This window comes from Sceloporus undulatus, chromosome 4, assembly GCF_019175285.1.
Source record: "Sceloporus undulatus isolate JIND9_A2432 ecotype Alabama chromosome 4, SceUnd_v1.1, whole genome shotgun sequence".
Lineage (NCBI taxonomy): Eukaryota > Metazoa > Chordata > Lepidosauria > Squamata > Phrynosomatidae > Sceloporus > Sceloporus undulatus.
The window spans coordinates 154,337,862-154,347,464 of NC_056525.1; the positions used below are offsets into that span (position 1 = coordinate 154,337,862).

A 9,603-nucleotide genomic window follows, 5' to 3' on the forward strand; every position below is an offset into this window, starting at 1 on the left:
CAAGGCCTGGCCTGGAAAGACTAAGAGCCCTCCTCCAACCACCATCTTGAGGGGGAGAGAGGCCTTGCAATTTTTTGTATTGTTTTGCAATTTTACTGTACACCGCTATGATCATTGCGGAATAGCGGTCTATAAATAAAAATTATTATTATTATTATTATTATTATTATTATTATTATTATTATTATTATTAGTGATAACAATACTATAGCTATTATGAAGTATGCAGAGGTAATAAACTGCTCTTATTCCATACTGGTCTGGATTGGGTATTGTTTGCAAAGTTTAATACTGAATTAAGCACCATGGGGGTTTATATATAGCTAAGAATCATAAACCTAAATTCAGTAGTTAGCCCCAACTAGAGTTGACTTATTGAATCAACAGAACTTTTACAGTGGGCCCTCCTTGTCCGTGGACTTGCCAGCCTCCCCCTTCCTTTCTCCCTTCCTTCCCTCCTTCTCTCCTTTCTTTCCCTCCTTCCTCTCTCCTCCTCCCTCTTTCTCCTTTCCCCCCTCCCTCCCTCCCCTTTCAAGGCTTCTACCCTGGCTTGGCTTGGGGGGTGGGGGGTGGGCAGAGGCTGGCTCATTCTGGCTGACCAACAGGGCTCCAGCTCGGTTGGATGGATGGAAGAAAGGAAAAGGGAGAGAGGTGAGACTTTGGTGCCACGATTAGGTAAATTAAGACTTGAGCATCTGCGGATACCAAGGGCCCACTTTATTAGTGTTGACTGTTGATTCAGTAGGCCTATTTCAGATGGGACTAGAAATTTTCAAGCCTTGTTTTCTTCACAGAAACCTGAATGACACTCTGAAAGCGATCCAAAAAATAAAATAAAATAAAATAAATCTGTCATGTTCTGAAGTTATGTACACAAATCTGCAGAGCAAAAGAAACTGAAGGACCCAAAAAGAAGAAGAAAGAATGAGAGTTCACATTCTGGCCAGTAATATTTACAGCTGATAACTTTCAGATAATTTAAAGAACAGACCTCATTGCATTTTGATCCCAATTCTTGAGCCATAAAAAAAACCCAGTGCATGCAAAGCAGGTACATCTTAATTACATTCTGCTTCAGGAACCAAATTAATGTTAGCATCTGTTTTCTTGCATATCATAGAAACATAATGGCTCTAATATGCCATATATGTATAATCGCACCCTCTGTATTGCTGTCATTAGAGTTACTTTGCTGCTTGCATTGAACCTATGCTACCAAGAGGGCCATGTCTCCTATTTTTGCCAGATGTGTCCATGAAAGTGCCTGGACTGAGATGAGGATTTCATCAAAATATTTCAAAGCCTAGGTAGATTTCTATTGGAGAAGGCAGTGATTCACATAGGCGCGTTACAGACCGCCTAAAAGTGGCGGTCTGCCAGCGCTGCTGGTTGCTTCATGCGGGAGCCACAGCAGCCAAACTGCGCGGCTCCAGCACAGAGCAAAAAAGAAGCCCCCAAATGGCGCTTCTTCCCACAGCGCGGTTATGATGCTGTGAGGCTCCAATGGTGCACTCATGATGTCATAAGCGCCACACGATGTGCGAACACTATGCATCCGGAACGTAATAATGACGGCACCTGTGTGTATAGGGCGCCGCCATTATTACGCCCCCGTCACGTGCTAGGGGTGTGGCCCGTGTGGACGCTTAGTCCCCGGCCAACCTCTAGCACGTGATGGGGGCGCCTCAAGAGCCCGTCTGTAACGGGCCATACTTTGGATAATAATAATAATAATAATAATAATAATAATAATAATAATAATAATAATTTATTTGTATCCCGCCTCTCGCGTGTGATCGAGGCGGGTAAGAACAGAATTCAAATACAAAATTATAAAAAGAGAAGCATAAAAACATTCCCTCAGTCCCTCAAACCCCTAACCCTTCTCTGACCCCAATTACTATACATAAAACCATGTATTAACAATAGCATCATTTAAAACAATTAAAATAACAATAAAAAGAACGCTAATTTGGGCAGGAGGATAAACCTACTCTGGTGGGAGGTCAGTCCTGAAAGGCCTGCTGGAAGAGATCTGTTTTAATTGCCTTTTTGAAGGCATCTAGTGATGTGATGTGGCAAATCTCCTCCAACAGGTCATTCCAAATTTTTGTAGCAGCAGTTGAGAAGGTCCTCTGGGAGGTCGCAACCAGCCTGGTTTTCTTTCGCTGCAATAGATTCTTCTCAGAGGACCTGAGTGTGCAGGAAGGATTATATGGGAGGAAGCATAAGCTGGACCCAAGCCATGTAGGGTTACATTCCTCCTGAAATCTCAGCTTCACAGCTTGTGTGTAGTCTCACCTCTGAGACTGGATGCCCAGGTTTTGCTGTGGCCAAAAGTGCATTCACACAATTAAAATTAGCGTACCAGCCGTGCCTGTTCCTTGAAAAATCAGATGATGACGCATGCCTTGGTTACCTCCCATTTGGACTTCTGTAACTGTGGGACTGCCTTTGGAAAATGTTTGGAAACTTCAGTGGGTCCAAAATGCTATGACCAGGCTATTGACTGGAGCTGGGTACAGGGATCATGTGATTCCACTGTTGAAACACCTACATTGACTGCCAGTCCATTTCCGGTGAGAAGTCAAAGTGCTGGTTTTGACATTTAGAGTCCTACACAGTTGGGTTCATACTATTTTAAAGACCATATCTTCTTATACAAGCAAGCACATGCATTAAGGTCTGCAGAGGAAGGCTTTCCTTCAGTCCCACCACCTTCTCAGGCATGGTTTGTGAAGGCAGATGCCTGCCACAGATGCTGGTGAAACATCAGGAAGAAATTACCCTAGAACATGGCCACATAGCCCCAAAACCCCACAAAAAACTATAGACACAGCCCATGTTTGAAAAAAACAAACATGTGGGTACAGGTTGAGTCTTACTTATCTGACAAGCTTGGGACCAAAGATATTTTTAAATATTTCAGATTTTGGAATACTTGTACATACATAACCAGTTGCTCTCCTTTCTGGAGCCTTTCTTGCTTTCTCTATCCCCCCTCCCTTTCTGTGCACCAAGTTCCTCCATAGTGAATGAGTGAATGAGTGAGTAGGGAGGAGGAAACAGGCTGGACTTAAGCCCTCCTGGCTTAAACTCTTAGACAAGGCTCAAAGGGAAAGCACCATCTTGGAGGAAAAATTATGGATTTTGGAATAATTTAGCTTTTAGTATTCTAGATAGGGGAGAGCCAGGAGATTATCGCATTAGCTTAGCTGCTGGAAAAGACTCAGGATGTAACTTTCTTAAAGCAGATCTTAGTGCATTCACTCATCGCTGGGCAGTATGCAGGCCTTATGCAACCCAGGCTTCTCCAGGCTTGTCCCACATCTTTTCAAAAATGGAAAAATCCCATTCTTGAAAAGCTGTGAGAGAAGCTCGGGTTGCATATGGGCTGCATACTGTCCAGCAATGAGGGAATGCGATAAAATCAGCCTTAAGAAAGTTATATCTCTGGTCTATCCTGCCAGCAAAGCTAATGTGATAATCTCCAATAGCACTATTAGCTGAAAGAATGGGAATCTGTATCCACCTTCTCAACATTCAGACACCCCCCCCCCCAGGAAACTTGCCAAGAAAACTCTGGCCCATTACAAACGGGCAGGAAAGTATGCGCAGAGCGTGTACTAGGGTTAGAAAGGGGCGGTGCTTCCACACACCCCTAACCCTAGTGCGCGCTCTGCGTGCACAAAATGGCGGCGGCCGTTCCACACAGCCGCTGCCATGAGGACGTCACGACTGCGCCGCCTCTATATGGAGCAGCGCGGACATGACGTCCTCACTCCGCACCAGGGCGCTTAGTGCGCCCTTAGCGCGGAGCAGGAAGGAGCTCCATTTCGGAGCTCCTTCCTGGTTTGGTCCGCTGGGCACAGCCTTCACATGGCTGCGCCCAGCGGACCAAAGGAGAAAGGGGCCAAGCGGCCCCTTTCTCCTCCTCCCCACCGCCGCAGGGTGTCCTTGGGGCTTGAAGCCCCAGGGACATCCCTTTTCAGGAGGTGGGGAAGCGGCCTTTTGCCGCTTCCCCGCAGCCTGGAAGGCAGTGGATCGGGGCCTCAGCGGCTGCCGGTCTAGCCACTGAAGGCCCGATACACCGGGGGAAGGGGTGGGTGCAGCCCGCCCCAAATAGGCGGTCTGTAACCCGCCCTTGTGATAGGTTCACCTAAGGTTCACCATAAGTTGGGAATGACTTGAAGGTACACAGCAACAACAATTGAAAAAATAACTTTTTCAAGATTTAGCACCTCCTGACTGAGATAACCAGTAAGATTAAACCCTTACATCACTGTTAGCCTGCAAAGCATAGGAATGCTGTGAAGTTTAGGAAAAGAAGAAGGGAAAAATAGCTTGAGAACTAATGAATATATATTACTGAAAGCATATGGACTCTATCAAATGACAAAGGAAGCCAATTAAGATTAATTTTGCCACATCTGAACAGAAGTAAATTAATCTTCGCTCCCTCTTTTATCAATAAATGTGGACCAGATGGCTTCACCATGCTTGTTCACTCTGCCTCTCGTGATGCAGTATTTTACAAACCGAAAGTCTGTTTTCATTTCTCATCTTCCATTTTTCCACTTTAAATGTTTCCACTTTTGCTATGTGTGCTGATTACGGCTTCTGCTTTCCTCACATCTTGTGTTTTGATCAGCTTAAGAGGGCTTCACATATTTCTCATAAAAGGTAGCATATTTTGCACATGCATATTCTTCAACAGATGGGACTTAATAAAAAATTGAAGTATGGAGTCCTTTTGTTCAGAGTTCCAGCCAGAGCCCCTTTCATCCCACCCCATCCCATTCACTGTTCTTTTGGTTAACAATTTTCCCGCACCAGCAGAGACACACCAGTGCCTACTGAGCATAATCAGTTCTCATTGGTGTGTTTGTGACAGTGTGGAATCAGACAATGTGCAGTGTCACGTTTCTGTCCACCCCAAAGGTTTGTTCTACCACTCCAAACCTTTGTTCTAATTCTAATTCTGTTTAGCTTTTATGTGGTGCAGTTTTGGCTTCATGAGAAAATTCTTTTAAGAATACTTTTTCTGTCAGTATTTATACATGTTTATTTTATCTACCTATCAGACTCTGGATCTTTTCACATTGCACAGTTATGGCACCATGATTCCACCTTAATTGACATGGCAACATCCTATGGAATTCTAGGATTTGCAGTTTAGAAATGAGTATTTAGACTTCTCAGTCAGAGAGCTCCACTGCCTAACCAAACTGAAAATCCCAAGGTTTAAAAAAATGCAACCATAGAAGCTAAAGTAGAATCATAGTGCTGTAACTGTAGTGTGAAAAGGACCTAAGGTAGTTTCTTCTTTTCACCTGAAACCTGGAGACATTGCTTAGTTTGAAGGTATTGGGTTAAATCAGACAAGGATTTTTAAAAAACAGGCATACAAGTGGATCTGGTTCTCAACTGGCTTGTAGGAAACTGCATATCAAAGGAAATTTGTAATGTTTCATGAGATACATTTTTTTCTGCAGCACCCCTTATCCAGAAGAAAGGAGGGACTATAAGTAAAGGTGTCACCAGTTACTTGTGGTCTGCATGGGGAAGGGCTCTTCCCTTGACATTTTGAGGTAAGTTTCCCCATTTATCCAAACCTCAGACCACCAATGAATGGTATCATTACACAAGTTACAGCTTGCAGAACACATATTTTCATCACTGAGCAATTATGAAAATCAATCCTTTCATTTTACTTGTGTTAACTATTGTACAACTTTAGTAGTATATAGGGGTAGCTCCTGTCAAAAAATGATTGATGACCCTTAAGCCCCGCCCCTTGAATGATTTATGACCCTTTGCCCCCGCCCTTGATCCCTCCCCTGACTCAGGGGTTCCCATTCACCCCGCCCTTGAGGTCACGTGCCCCCCTGACCAATGGTTTGATCTCAGGAGAGCCACGTGGTCCACGCTAGCCAACCAGTAGGCTGGCTGAAGAGAGCTCTAGCCCGTATCGAGAAGCGGCCATTCTATGCATGCCCAGACACATTCTGCGGAGGCAGCATGGAGACGCCAACATTATGGATTTCATTGACGATTCTGGAGAATGGATTTTAAATTGCAACCGCAATCACACTCGAGTTCTGAGGAATCGTCAATGAAATCCATAACGTTGGTTGTCTTTTCAGGCTCTTTAGATTCCTTTCTAGGCCAAAGATTCAACGGTACAGGAGGGCAAGAAAAGCCCACAGGCCCGCGGTAGTTTGGCCAGGATGTCATTCTGGTGGGTTTGATTCTCCGGCTTGTAGAAGGCGCTGCAGACCGCAGAGGGGTGCTCGGCGTCTCCATGCTGCCTCCGCAGAATGTGTCTGGGCATGCATAGAATGGCCGCTTCTCGATACAGGCTAGAGCTCTCCTCAGCCAGCCTACTGGTTGGCTAGCGTGGACCACGGGGCTCTCTTGAGATCAAACCATTGGTCAGGGGGGCACGTGACCTCAAGGGCGGGGTGAATGGGAACCCCTGGGTCAGGGGAGGGATCAAGGGCGGGGCCAAAGGGTCATAAATCATTCTTGGGGCATGGTCAGGGGCGGGGCTAAAGGGTCATTAATCATTCTTGGCGGGAGGATTCATGGGCGGGGCCAAAGGGTCATCAATCATTCAAGGAGGCGTGGTCAGGGACGGGGCTTAAGGGTCATCAATCATTCAAGGAGGCGTGGTCAGGGGTGGGGCTTAAGGGTCATAAATCATTCAAGGGGGCGGGGCTTAAGGGTCATCAATCATTTTTTGACAGGAGCTACCCCTATATACTACTAACTTTGTACAGATTCATTATGCTTTGTGCTGTTTGTGATAGTTGCTCCACTTGTGCTTGTATGAACATTCAATTGTATATCTATGCCCCAAGTTGTATCAGTTGTAAGTATCATGTTTCTGTCCAAATAATCTAGAAATTGTAGTTTGATGAAGTTAATTTGTTCTGTTAGAGATGCAAGCATTAAAGAATCTCACTGCTCCCGATATTTTTTCTTGACTCTGGCTGTCTCAGCATGTTGAGATCATGCTATGAGCATTCCTCAACCCACTCAAGATTGTTACTCTGATGTATGACTGAGATACTCAGGTTTTCTTTTCTTGTTGTGTTTTCTATGAATCATGTAAGTTATATACAAAATTCCTAATAGCTGAATGTAAGAATAAGACTCTTAGATTCATTTCAGGTAAAATATATCCAATGCCAGTTAATTTGCACAGCCAACATGGCAAAGGTTTTATTACATTTCTCAGTACTGTCCATTTTATCAATTGAGCAAAAACAATCAAAGAAATGAATAACTTTTCTTAGAGAAAAAAAATTCTTGCAGCTTTGTAGCAAGAAGAAAAAAAATCAATTTTCTTGTGACCCACAGAAGGACAATCCTAAATGTTTAGCACTATCCATATACTCTTTTCACTGGACAGAAAACTTTTATTTTGTTTTTGATTCACTGGGTCCTTAGCACAGCATCAACCTAGAACCCCCAAATTATTTATATATTTAATTTCATGCATTCAGTATCTTGCTGTTTGGGGAAAAAAACCCAGATAATAGGTATATCAAAAGTGCAGCTGAATGCAAAACATTTGAAACATTCACTTTGAAAACCAAACATATGTTCATTTAGGGTTTTCTGCCTTTCTTCCCCAAGCAAATGCTCACCTTTTTTTAGTTTAGCTAAATGGAAGCAATGTTCCTATTTTATTGAATTTGACAATGTCAGGGAGTCTGGAGTTATGACTGAATTTTCCAAACCATTGACACCATAATTCAGCAGGATTTGGTGCATTCAGTGGAATATTAATAGCAATAAGCCACTTAGTCTACAGCTTAGTGAATGAAATTGAATTTCCCCTTCTAAATAAGCTTACCTAAATTTGCCTTAGAGAGGAATAGAATGGCTGAATGTCTTTATCTGAATGGTTGGAAAGTGGTGGGGATATAAACATGCATGGATGTTCTGGGCATCACCATGCATGATGCCTCTTCACAAACCTTTGCGTATTGAGTTCAAAGATCTGATGTCAGGTTTGTAACTGAGGAGCTGTGCAAACTGCCCCAAAGGGGCGGCCTCCAGCTGCCCCTTTTTCGGCCAGATCAGGGCCATGGCAACCTTTCCCACAATAGTGTCCACAGAGCAGTGGTGTCATTAAGGGTGTGTGGGGTGTGTGGACCATACTGGGTGACATCCCCAGTGCGGGGGGTCTCACAATGAGGGTGAACTTACCTGAGGGTGTTATTGCCTTCTGAGTCCAGTGGACTCAGAAGGCTTGTGGAATGGGGGTCTGCTTTCCAAGTCCAGAGTACTAGGATGCCTTGTGAGGGGGATGGCTTCCTTCTGAGTCTGGCAGACTGGAAGGCTTTTTGGGGGGTCACAGGGACGTAGCTAGGATTTTAGGAAGGGGGGGGTCCAGACTAAGTGCCACCATTATAATGGGCTTGAGTGTGGCAGCCGCAGCACCACACCATTCATTTTTCTAATGGAAGGGGGGGTCCGGACCCCCAGATCCCCCCCCTGGCTACATCCCTGGGGGTCACTACCTTCCAAGTTTGTCTCCTTAAGGGGTGAGTAGCAGTCTGGCTGGTTGGCTGGGGGGGGGAGAGCAAGGCCATTCACCCCCCACCCCACACTGGGTGACAATGACACCAAACCATAGTTATGCCACTGCCACTGACTACAGTAGAGGTTGGCAGATTCTACTGTTTGTCTGATGAAGAAGCCAGTGTGACTTCGAAAGCTTGCAACACATGATTATGTTTAAAGTTTTCTAGCTGTACCAGTAACAAGTAGTCTCCTCTGCTTGGCAAAAACATTAAAGAACTAAGCAGCTAACTAGCATTATGGTTCTTTCCAGACTCATAGATTGGGGATTATTGCAGGATATGCAGCAGTGTTTTTCAGGGAACATCCTATTGAAACTCATAGGTACATACATATGACGCAGACTGCTTAATTTCCTACCCCACTTTCTTTTCTTTTAAGTGGGTTTGGGCTAGACATTTTCCACAGATGATGATGCAGGAATAGCAACAGAGAAGAAAGTGATTGAGGTTCACACCCACAGCTTCCAACTCTTTAAAAATAACAAAACAAAATAAGGAACGTCCCTCTGATATACTCTCTGAAGAGATGCAAAAACTACTAACTTGGTAGGTAATCTTTTGAGAGCTGATTTATTTCTCTGATGCCTTTCCAGTGTCATCTGGAGGATTGTAATATGGATTGTTCATTTTTCTCCCCTCCCAGACTCTATATTTTTCAGCCTAATAGAGACCAAGATAATAAAGGTTGCCTGTTCTTTTCCCTCTACCGAAAGGGTAGTACTTCCTTTAAAAAAAAAAGGGGGGGGGGACTGGGGTTTGTTAATACTGCATTTGACTTAGAAAATAGCTAAAATAGAAGGTCAGTAGCTGAAGGAATTGTGTGATTTATAGTCAGTCCAGGCTTCAAGGTTTGTTTATTCTTGTCATACCAGCTGACTGGCTGTTAAGGAATTCTCTGCCCTCCTAAAGAAGAGTCAGAGAATAATATAGAAAAGTCACACAAAAAGAGATACAGTTGAAATGAAATATCACTGACATAAAACTCACTGTTGAAGCTAACAACTGG

General features: G+C 44.1%; 1 long non-coding RNA gene across 4 annotated transcripts in view; it reads left to right on the forward strand.

Annotated features, from left to right (window-relative positions):
- LOC121927744 overlaps positions 1–9,311 on the forward strand; it is a 216,173-nt gene extending 206,862 nt beyond the window's left edge. For all 4 annotated transcript variants that reach the window (XR_006103319.1, XR_006103321.1, XR_006103320.1 and 1 more), the window contains 2 exons: positions 5,496–5,591; positions 9,241–9,311. This is a non-coding gene — a long non-coding RNA (uncharacterized LOC121927744). The remainder of the gene's footprint in view (positions 1–5,495; positions 5,592–9,240) is intronic.
- The last annotated feature ends 292 nt before the right edge of the window (positions 9,312–9,603 follow it).